The sequence below is a fragment of the Macrobrachium rosenbergii genome, chromosome 48 (genome assembly GCF_040412425.1).
Source record: "Macrobrachium rosenbergii isolate ZJJX-2024 chromosome 48, ASM4041242v1, whole genome shotgun sequence".
NCBI lineage: Eukaryota > Metazoa > Arthropoda > Malacostraca > Decapoda > Palaemonidae > Macrobrachium > Macrobrachium rosenbergii.
In genome coordinates, this window is record NC_089788.1 from 3,437,553 (window position 1) to 3,450,501 (window position 12,949).

At 35.7% G+C, this 12,949-nt stretch overlaps 1 protein-coding gene across 2 annotated transcripts in view; it reads left to right on the forward strand.

Annotated features, from left to right (window-relative positions):
* Nucleotides 1-12,949, forward strand: part of LOC136831185 (bestrophin-2a-like) — a 302,394-nt gene that overhangs the window by 55,046 nt on the left and 234,399 nt on the right. The window lies entirely within an intron of this gene.

The window sequence follows — 12,949 nt, forward strand, 5'->3', positions numbered from 1 at the left end:
AGAACGACTGATCTATTTTCTTGTTGCTGACTGTTCTTAGAACGACTTCTATTTTCTTGTTGCAATGGCTATTCTCCCAGCAGGAAATAGAACGACTGATCTATTTTCTTTGTTGCAATGGCTATTCTCCCAGCAGGAACAGAACGACTGATCTATTTTCTTGTTGCAATGGCTATTCTCCCGGCAGGAAATAGAACGACTGATCTATTTTCTTGTTGCAATGGCTATTCTCCCAGCAGGAAATAGAACGACTGATCTATTTTCTTGTTGCAATGGCTATTCTCTCAGCGGGAAATAGAACGACTGATCTATTTTCTTGTTGCAATGACTGTTCTCCCGGCAGGAAATAGAACGACTGATCTATTTTCTTGTTGCAATGGCTATTCTCCCAGCAGGAAATAGAACGACTGATCTATTTTCTTGTTGCAATGGCTATTCTCTCAGCGGGAAATAGAACGACTGATCTATTTTCTTGTCCCCGGCAGGAAATAGAACGACATCTATTTTTCTGTTGCAATGGCTATTCTCCCAGCAGGAAATAGAACGACTGATCTATTTTCTTGTTGCAATGGCTATTCTTTGATCTATTTTCTTGTTGCAATGCTATTCTCCCGGCAGGAAATAGAACGACTGATCTATTTTCTTGTTGCAATGGCTATTCTCCCAGCGGAAATAGAACGAATCTATTTTCTTGTTGCAATGGCTATTCTCTCAGCGGGAAATAGAACGACTGGATCTATTTTCTTGTTGCAATGACTGTTCTCCCGGCAGGAAATAGAACGATGGATCTATTTTCTTGTTGCTCCCAGCAGGAAATAGAACGACTGATCTATTTTCTTGTTGCAATGGCTATTCTCTCAGCGGGAATAGAACGACTGATCTATTTTCTTGTTGCAATGGCTATTCTCCCGGCAGGAAATAGAACGACTGATCTATTTTCTTGTTGCAATGGCTATTCTCTCAGCAGGAAATAGAACGACTGATCTATTTTCTGTTGCAATGGCTATTCTCTGCGGGAAATAGAACGACTGATCTATTTTCTTGTTGCAATATTCTCCCAGCAGGAAATAGAACAGGAAATAGAACGACTGATCTATTTTTTGTTGCAATGGCTATTCTCTAGAACGACTGATCATTTTCTTGCTGCAATGGGGAAATAGAACGACTGATCTATTTTCTTGTTGCAATGGCTATTCTCTAGAACCATTTCCAGCAGGAAACAGAACGACTGTCTATTTTCTTTGTTGCAATGGCTATTCTCTCAGCGGGAAATAGAACGACTGATCTATTTTCTTGTTGCAATGACTATTCTCCGGCAGGAAATAGAACGACTGGATCTATTTTCTTGTTGCAATGGCTATTCTCAGCGGGAAATAGAACGACTGATCTATTTTCTTGTTGCAATGGCTATTCTCTCAGCGGGAAATAGAACGACTGATCTATTTTCTTGTTGCAATGGCTATTCTCTCAGCGGGAAATAGAACGACTGATCTATTTTCTTGTTGCAATGACTATTCTCCCAGCAGGAAATAGAACGACTGATCTATTTTCTTGTTGCAATGACTATTCTCTCAGCAGGAATAGAACGACTGATCTATTTTCTTGTTGCAAATGGCTATTCTCCCAGCAGGAAATAGAACGACTGATCTATTTTCTTGTTGCAATGACTATTCTCCCAGCAGGAAATAGAACGACCAATCTATTTTCTTGTTGCAATGACTATTCTCCCAGCAGGAAACAGAACGACTGATCTATTTTCTTGTTGCAATGACTATTCTCCCAGCAGGAAATAGAACGACTGATCTATTTTCTTGTTGCAATGACTATTCTCCCAGCAGGAAATAGAACGACTGATCTATTTTCTTGTTGCAATGACTATTCTCCCAGCAGGAAATCTCTATTTTCTTGTTGCAATGGCTATTCTCCCAGCAGGAAATAGAACGACTGATCTATTTTCTTGTTGCAATGGCTATTCTCCCAGCAGGAAATAGAACGACCAATCTATTTTTCTTGTTGCAATGACTATTCTCCCAGCAGGAAATAGAACGACCAATCTATTTTCTTGTTGCAATGGCTATTCTCCCAGCAGGAAATAGAACGACTGATCTATTTTCTTGTTGCAATGACTATTCTCCCAGCAGGAAATAGAACGACCAATTTTCTTGTTGCAATGACTATTCTCTTGTTGCTATTTCTTGTTGCAATGACTATTCTCCCAGCAGGAAATAGAACGACTGATCTATTTTCTTGTTTCTATTTCCCAGCAGGAAATAGAACGACCAATCTATTTTCTTGTTGCAATGACTATTCTCCCAGCAGGAAATAGAACGACCAATCTATTTTCTTGTTGCAATGACTATTCTCCCCAGGAAATAGAACGACTGATCTATTTTCTTGTTGAATGGCTATTCTCCAGCAGGAAATAGAACGACCAATCTATTTTCTTGTTGCAATGACTATTCTCCCAGCAGGAAAATAGAACGACTGATCTATTTTCTTGTTGCAATGGCTATTCTCCCAGCAGGAAATAGAACGACCAATCTATTTTCTTGTTGCAATGAATATTCTCCCAGCAGGAAATAGAACGACCAATCTATTTTCTTTGTTGCAATGACTATTCTCCAGCAGGAAATAGAACGACCTGATCTATTTTCTTGTTGCAATGGCTATTCTCCCAGCAGGAAATAGAACGACTGATCTATTTTCTTGTTGCAATGACTATTCTCCCAGCGGGAAACAGAGAACGACTGATCTATTTTCTTGTTTGACTATTCTCCCAGCAGGAACAGAACGACTGATCTATTTTCTTGTTGCAATGACTATTCTCCCAGCAGGGAAATAGAACGACCAATCTATTTTTCTTGTTGCAATGACTATTCTCCCAGCAGGAAATAGAACGACTGGATCGAACGACCAATCTATTTTCTTGTTGCAATGACTATTCTCCCAGCAGGAAATAGAACGACCAATCTATTTTCTTGTTGCAATGACTATTCTCCCAGCAGGAAATAGAACGACTGATCTATTTTCTTGTTGCAATGACTATTCTCCCAGCAGGAAATAGAACGACCAATCTATTTTCTTGTTGCAATGACTATTCTCCCAGCAGGAAATAGAACGACTGATCTATTTTCTTGTTGCAATGACTATTCTCCCAGCAGGAAATAGAACGACCAATCTATTTTCTTGTTGCAATGACTCCCATCCCAGCAGGAAATAGAACGACCAATCTTTTCTTGTTGCAATGACTATTCTCCCAGCAGGAAATAGAACGACCAATCTATTTTCTTGTTGTAATGACTATTCTCCCAGCAGGAAATAGAACGACCAATCTATTTTCTTGTTGCAATGACTATTCTCCCAGCAGGAAATAGAACGACCAATCTATTTTCTTGTTGCAATGACTATTCTCCCAGCAGGAAATAGAACGAATCTATTTTCTTGTTGCAATGACTATTCTCCCAGCAGGAAAATAGAACGACCAATCTATTTTCTTGTTGCAATGACTATTCTCCCAGCAGGAAATAGAACGACCAATCTATTTTCTTGTTGCAATGACTATTCTCCCAGCAGGAAATAGAACGACCAATCTATTTTCTTGTTGCAATGGCTATTCTCCAGCAGGAAATAGAACGACCAATCTATTTTCTTGTTGCAATGACTATTCTCCCAGCAGGAAATAGAACGACCAATCTATTTTCTTGTTGCAATCCTATTCTCCCAGCAGGAAATAGAACGACCAATCTATTTTCTTGTTGCAATGACTATTCTCCCAGCAGGAAATAGAACGACCAATCTATTTTCTTGTTGCAATGACTATTCTCCCAGCAGGAAATAGAACGACCAATCTATTTTCTTGTTGCAATGACTATTCTCCCAGCAGGAAATAGAACGACCAATCTATTTTCTTGTTGCAATGACTATTCTCCCAGCAGAAATAGAACGACTGATCTATTTTCTTGTTGCAATGGCTATTCTCCCAGCAGGAAAATAGAACGACCAATCTATTTTCTTGTTGCAATTATTCTCCAGCAGGAAACAGAAACGCTGATCTATTTTCTTGTTGCAATGGCTATTCTCCCAGCAGGAAATAGAACGACCAATCTATTTTCTTGTTGGAAATAGAATGATGATCTATAATCTCCCAGCAGGAAATAGAACGACCAATCTATTTTCTTGTTGCAATGACTATTCTCCCAGCAGGAAATAGAACGACTGATCTATTTTCTTGTTGCAATGACTATTCTCCCAGCAGGAAATAGAACGACTGATCTATTTTCTTGTTGCAAGAATATTCTCCCAGCAGGAAATAGATCAATCTATTTTCTTGTTGCAATGACTATTCTCCCAGCAGGAAATAGAACGACCAATCTATTTTCTTGTTGCAATGACTATTCTCCCAGCAGAAATAGAACGACCAATCTATTTTCTTTGTTGCAATGGCTATTCTCCCAGCAGGAAATAGAACGACTGATCTAGTTTCTTGTTGCAATGGCTATTCTCCCAGCAGGAAATAGAACGACTGATCTATTTTCTGTTGCAATGACTATTCTCCCAGGGGAAATAGAACGACTGATCTATTTTCTTGTTGCAATGGCTATTCTCCCAGCAGGAAATAGAACGACAATCTCCCAGCAGGAAATTGATCTATTTTCTTGTTGCAATGGCTATTCTCCCAGCAGGAAATAGAACGACCAATCTATTTTCTTGTTGCAATGACTATTCTCCCTGCAATGACTATTCTCCAGCAGGAAATAGAACGACTGATCTATTTTCTTGTTGCAATGACTGTTCTCCCAGCAGGAAATAGAACGACTGATCTATTTTCTTGTTGCAATGGCTATTTCCCAGCAGGAAATAGGACCAATCATTTCTTGGAAATAGAACTGGACTGCAATGATCTCCCAGCAGGAAAAGATTTTCTTGTTGCAATGACTGTTATCCCAGCAGGAAATAGAACGACTGATGATTTTCTTGTTGCAGTGACTATTCTCCCAGCAGGAAATAGAACGACTGATCTATTTTCTTGTTGCAATGACTGTTCTCCCGGCAGGAAATAGAACGACTGATCTATTTTCTTGTTGCAGTGACTATTTCCCAGCAGGAAATAGAACATCTATTTTCTTGTTGCAATGACTATTCTCCGGCAGGAAATAGAACGACTGATCTATTTTCTTGTTGCAATGGCTATTCTCCCGGCAGGAAATAGAAACGACCAATCTATTTTCTTGTTGCAATGGCTATTCTCCCAGCAGGAAATAGAACGACTGATCTATTTTTCTTGTTGCAATGACTATTCTCCCGGCAGGAAATAGAACGACTGGATTCTATTTTCTTGTTGCAATGACTATTCTCCAGCGGGAAATAGAACGACTGATGTATTTTCTTGTTGCAATGACTAGCAGGAAATAGAATGACCAATCTATTCTCTATTTTCTTGTTGCAGTATCCCGGCAGGAAATAGAACGACTGATCTATTTTCTTGTTGCAATGGCTATTCTCCCAGCAGGAAATAGAACGACTGATCTATTTTCTTGTTGCAATGGCTATTCTCCCGGCAGGAAATAGAAGGACTGATCTATTTTCTTGTTGCAATGGCTATTCTCCCAGCAGGAAATAGAACGACTGATCTATTTTTGTTGCAGTGACTATTCTCCCAGCAGGAAATAGAACGACTGATCTATTTTCTTGTTGCAATGACTATTCTCCCAGCAGGAAACAGAACGACTGATCTATTTTCTTGTCGCGTCTACAGAAAATTTCCACAGAACTGGATGCTCCATAAGTCTAGACACAAGGCTAATTAGGAACCGTTGAATCCTATTACACTCACTGCACTATCCAATTCTATTGAGGACCTTCCATTTTAATACCTGTTGCATATTAGACATTTCGCACTGAGTAGATAATAAAGAATTAAAATGGAGTAATGGGGAATTAAATAAGACATCGGTAAGAACGGAAGTGTCCACTTTCCTGACTGTGGTAGAATGACGTGATAATTGCTGTCATAAATTATGGTTGCTTAGAAATATCTAAGATACTTATTTAATGAATTGAGTATTATTATTATAATTATTATTATATTTTAAAAATATATTTATTCAACGAGACTTCAGCAGGAAACAGAACGACTTGAGATTTTCCTTATTACAGAAAATTTACAAAAAATCTCATAAGTCTAGCATGAGTCATTAAAAACTGCCCATCCAATGGTGTAAATGTACCTTATATTATATATGCATATATATATATATATATATAAGAATTAAAATATATATATATTAATATATATATATATATATATACGGAATGTCCATTATGGTAGATATGACGTGATAATCATAAATTATAGAAATATCTAATATATTATTTAATGAATTTATTATTATAATTTATTATTTATTATTATTATTTATTATTATTATGATATGATTTTATTATTATTATTATTATTTTAAAATTATTATTATTATTATTCGTAAAGTAACCAAGGGGTGTAAATGATATAAAAAATTTTAATATATATATATATAAAAATATTTAAACATTCAGTAAATATTTACTTTAATTAAGTATGAATTTTCACATTATTATTATTAATTATTATTATTATTATTATTATTATTATTATTATTATTATTATTATTATTCTAACCCAAGGTTTATCAGCAAAGTCAAAATTAAACATACATTCATTAATTAATTATTATTATTATTATTAAATTTTAAACCAGCTGAAAACAGTAAAATAAACCTGCTGTTCAGAATAAAAATTTTAACCTTCATTTAAAAATATTTAAACATTCAGTAAAAAATTTAACCTTCACTAAAAAATTTAAACCTTCATTAAAAAATTTAAACTCTTAGTAAAAAAATTAAACCTTCAGTAAAACAAACTTTAAACCGTCAGTAAAAAAATTTAAACCTTCATTAAAAAAATTTAAACCTTCAGTAAAAAAATCAAACCTTCAGTAAAAGAAAAATTAAACCTTCAATAAAAAAAATTAAACCTTCAAAAAAAATTAAACCTTCTTCAGCACAGGCAAAATGGACCCAAATATTCCACACACATCATTCCGGAATTTCTTTTGGCAATCAGTTTTCCGTTAAATATGGCTTCCTTTTACTTTGTACGATTTCGGCGCGCCCCTTTATATTCCCAAAAGCTTCGAAATAGCGTAGATGGAGAGAGGTAAATTGCGCCAGTTTATAAAATAAAAACTCCGTTCAATTTTCCGTTCTATGAACGATATAGTTTCTCTCTCTCTCCTCATAGAATAGAATACACACACACACACACACACACACACACACATATATATATATATATATATATATATATATATATATATATATATATATATATATATATATATATATAGATAAACACCCTAGAAAACTTTCAAAAGCCTACACAAAGGCTTATCACCAGCGTATCGAATACCCCCTACACACACACACACACACACACTCTACACCCTTCACTACTAATACCTCCCAGGTACACCCTCGCTTCCTGGATGATGAAAGACACCCCCCCCCAAAATGACAGGGCCTCGACGAGGTAGAGTTTAAAAGAAAACTATTATTTTGTAGATGGCAGATGAATGGACATATCTCCAAGGTCTGATGGACACTTAAAGAGGAGGTACTGACTGCATGAGGTCGCCCAGAGAGGAAATTCGTGAAAAGGGTCAGAAAGTTGGGATGGTCCCTCGATAATGAATAGGTAAATGAATGACTAAATAAAAATATAGACAAATAAATACATGAAAAAATAAATATGTGCATAAATAAAATGCTACAGTGATTGCAATTTAAATACGAACCTTCACCAGACTGCCATATTGTGAAGGCCCACGAAGGGGGATGGTCCTTCAAAATTGAATGAACTAACAGATAAATAAAGAAATATAGGAGTAAATAAATAAATAAATAAATAAATTAATTAATATATTAATCAACTGAATAATAAAATGCTAAAATTATTTCAAATTAAGTAATGAATTTCAACAGAATGTGTCGATATTGTGAAGGCCCAACAGAAACGAAGCGACTTTCATTTAGTGAAGGCCCCGGGAAGGACCTACTTTCCTCATGAAGCCCCTCAAAAATGAACGAACAAACATATATATACATATATATATATATATATATATATATATATATATATATATATATATATAGAATGCCAAAAGTATTGCAATTTAGATACCAACTTTCAACAGACTGTGTCGATATTGTGAAGGCCCAACAAGAAACGAAAGAACTCACATCTAGTGAAGGTCCCGTGAAGGAGTCTACTTTCGTCATGAAGGCTCCCTGGGGGCAACATCTGTCAAGTTGAATGAAGAGATGAAGAGATATTGATCATAAATATTAATTATACACGAATCAGGATAAAGATTTGGGATAAACAATGCTATACAATTAATAAAAAAAAAGATTAACTTGACCAATCAACCAATCAGCAGAACCTCGTAGGGCGGTAGGTTGTCAGTGCACCTCAGGCGGTGCACTGTAGGCATTACTAAAGGTTCTTAGCAGCGTGCTTTCAGCCCCAAGCTGCAACTACTTTCGTTCCTTTTACTGTACCTCCTTTCATATTCTCTTTCTTCCATCCTACTTTCCTCAACCTCTCCTAACAATTGTTTCATAGTGCAACTGCTTTGAGGTTTTCCTCCTGTTACACCTGTCAGAACTTCTACTCTCAGTTTCCCTTTCGGCGCTGAATGACCTCATAGGTCCCAGTGCTTGGCCTTTGGCCTAAATTCTATGTACAATACAACAGTACAATCGGCAGAACAGACCTCATCAAAATGTCATTCAAACTTCTAAATACACGACTGCAATATTTCTGCAATTCAAAATGCCATTCAAACTTCTAAATACACGACTGCAATATTTCTGCAATTCGCTGGAACGTGAAATTCAGAGGCATGTTGAAGAGGGTTCTCGTCGTTGGCAACTAGATTATTTCTCTCTTGCAAACGTTCCATATGCGAGATTTATTTTTTGCTTTTGATTTCTCCATTCCAGTTTAAAAAAAAGTAAAAAAAAAAAAATTAAAGTCGCGCGCCATATAACCGAAAATATAAATATATACTTCGTGTGTTCCGATAAAATTTTAAATACGACTGAGCCTTTGATTAATCTCTCCAAATAATAAAAGACATTTTTCAAAATGGAATGGAATGGACTATAGAGTTTAGGCCAAAGGACAAGGACTGGGACCTAAGAGGCCATTCAGCTCAGAAAGGGAAATTGAGAGTAGAAGGTTTGAAAGGTGTAACAGGAGGAAAACCTCAAAGCAGTTGCACTATGAATCAATTGTTAGAGAGGGTGGAAAGTAAGATGGAAGAAAGAGAATATGAACGGAGGTACAGTAAAAGGAATGAAAGGGGTCGCAGCTAGGGGCCGAAGGGACGCTGCAAAGAACATTAAGTAATGCCTACAGCGCTCAGCATGAGGCGCACTGACGGCACTAACCCCTAACGGGGAAATTCGTCAAAATCCTCACGGATAACTATGTAGGATACTTCAACAATCTCTCACCGATTCAGAAAGGAATCAAGGACGCTTTATCTCATGAAAAGGTTCTTTTTCAATAAAGTTGTCATAAAAAAATAATTTTGATTGCTAATACATAATAAAATCATCCAATTTATCTTCTTTTTAATGTGATAACTGATAAATATACAAACATTCATGTTTGGATATTTATGCAGAAAGAGTCTTTATCAATAAGGAGTTGTCATAAAAAAAATATTTTTGATTTCTAATGCATATAAAATCATCCAATTTAGGTTCTTTTCAAGGTAACAAATGATAAATACACAAAAAACTCATGTTTGTACATGTATGCTAAAAGACCCTCATCAATAAAGAGTTGTCATAAAAATATTTTTGATATCTAATTTCTATGGAATCATCCAAATACCTTCTTTTCAAGTAATAAATGATAACTATACAAAATGTTTGGATATTTTGCAGAAAGAGCCTTTATCAACAGAGTTATCATCTAAAAATTATTTTAGATTTCTAATACACACAAAACAATTATTTTCAAGGTAACAGCTGATAAATATACATACATTCATTTCCGGTTATTCATGCATGCATGCATGCATGCACAAAGGCATCCACATCGCAGCGCAATAAATTCACCATCAATCCCAGTCACAATAACCGGATTTTTAGGAGATTTTGTCTCTGCCATTCAAAACAGAAACCAATTATGCCAACGATCCTTTTAAATGCCTGTGTGATGCTTGGGCAGTCCTCCGTGCCCAATAATACGTGTAGTGGGTCTTTCCTCTGCCCAGAACGTATTGAATAGTCATTCTCTTCCTGACAACAATTGTTGGAAAGAGAAAATCGTTGTCGAGTTTCATCTGGTCCTCAGAGAGGGGAAAGATTTCAAGTTGAACTATTTTCTTTTATATTATATATATATATATATATACATATATATATATATATATATATATATATATATATATATATATATATATATGTATATATATATATATATATATATATATATATATATATATATATATATATATATATATGTATGTATATATATATAGATGAACACCCTAGAAAACTTTCAAAAAGCCTACACAAAGGCTTATCACCAGCGTATCGAATACCCCTACACACACACACACACACACACACACACACACACACTCTACACTCTTCACTACTAATACCTCCCAGGTACACCCTCGCTTCCTGGATGATGAAAGACACCCCCCCAGAAATGACAGGGCCTCGACGAGGTAGAGTTTAAAAGAAAACTATTATTTTGTAGATGGCAGATGAATGGACAGATCTCCAAGGTCTGATGGACACTTAAAGAGGTGGTACTGATTGCATGAGGTCGCCCAGAGAGGAAATTCGTGAAAAGGGTCAGAAAGGTGGGATGGTCCCTCGAAAATGAATAAGTAAATGAATGAATAAGTAAATAAAAATATAGACAAATAAATACATGAAAACATAAATATGTACATAAATAAAATGCTACAGTGATTGCAGTTGAAATACGGATCTTCACCAGACTGTGTCAAATTGTGAAGGCCCACGAAGGGGGATGGTCCTTCAAAATTGAATGAACTAACAAATAAATAAAGAAATATAGGAGTAAATAAATAAATAAATAAATAAATTAATTAATTAATATATTGATCAATTGAATAATAAAATGCTAAAAGTGTTTCAATTTAAGTAATGAATTTCAACAGAATGTGTCCATAATGTGAAGGCCCAGCAGAAACGAAAGGACTCACATTTAGTGAAGGCCCCGTGAAGGACCTACTTTCCTCATGAAGCCCTCAAAAATGAACGAACAAATATATATATATATATATATATATATATATATATATATATATATATATATATATATATATATATATATATATATATATATATATATATATAGAATGCCAAAAGTATTGCAATTTAGATACCAACTTTCAACAGACTGTGTCGATATTGTGAAGGCCCAACAAGAAACGAAAGAACTCACATCTAGTGAAGGTCCGGTGAAGGAGTCTACTTTCGTCATGAAGGCTCCTGAGGGTAACATCTGTCAAGTTGAATGAAGAGATGAAGAGATATTGATCATAAATATTAATTATACACGAATCAGGATAAAGATTTAGGATAAACAATGCTATACAATTATTAAAAAAAAAGATTAACTTGTCCATCAACCAATCAGCAGAACCCTCGTAGGGCGGTAGTACCGTCAGTGCACCTCAGGCGGTGCACTGTAGGCATTACTAAAGGTTCTTAGCAGCGTGCTTTCAGCCCCAAGCTGCAACTACTTTCGTTCCTTTTACTGTACCTCCTTTCATATTCTCTTTCTTCCATCCTACTTTCCTCAACCCTCTCCTAACAATTGTTTCATAGTGCAACTGCTTTGAGGTTTTCCTCCTGTTACACCTGTCAGAACTTCTACTCTCAGTTTCCCTTTCGGCGCTGAATGACCTCATAGGTCCCAGTGCTTGGCCTTTGGCCTAAATTCTATGTACAATACAACAGTACAATCGGCAGAACAGACCTCATCAAAATGTCATTCAAACTTCTAAATACACGACTGCAATATTTCTGCAATTCAAAATGCCATTCAAACTTCTAAATACACGACTGCAATATTTCTGCAATTCGCTGGAACGTGAAATTCAGAGGCATGTTGAAGAGGGGTTCTCGTCGTTGGCAACTAGATTATTTCTCTCTTGCAAACGTTCCATATGCGAGATTTATTTTTTGCTTTTGATTTCTCCATTCCAGTTTAAAAAAAAGTAAAAAAAAAAAAAAAATTAAAGTCGCGCGCCATATAACCGAAAATATAAATATATACTTCGTGTGTTCCGATAAAAATTTAAATACGACTGAGCCTTTGATTAATCTCTCCAAATAATAAAAGACATTTTTCAAAATGGAATGGAATGGACTATAGAGTTTAGGCCAAAGGACCAGGACTGGGACCTAAGAGGTCATTCAGAGCTGAAACGGAAATTGAGAGTAGAAGGTTTGAAAGGTGTAACAGGAGGAAAACCTCAAAGCAGTTGCACTATGAATCAATTGTTAGAGAGGGTGGAAAGTAAGATGGAAGAAAGAGAATATGAATGGAGGTACAGTAAAAGGAATGAAAGGGGTCGCAGCTAGGGGCCGAAGGGACGCTGCAAAGAACCTTAAGTAATGCCTACAGGGCACAGCATGAGGCGCACTGACAGCACTAACTCCTAACGGGGAAATTCGTCAAAATCCTCACGGATAACTATGTAGGATTCTTCAACAGTCTCTCACCGATTCAGAAAGGAATCAAGGACGCTTTATCTCATGAAAAGGTCCTTTTTCAATAAAGTTGTCATAAAAAAATAATTTTGATTGCTAATACATAATAAAATCATCCAATTTATCTTTTTTTTAA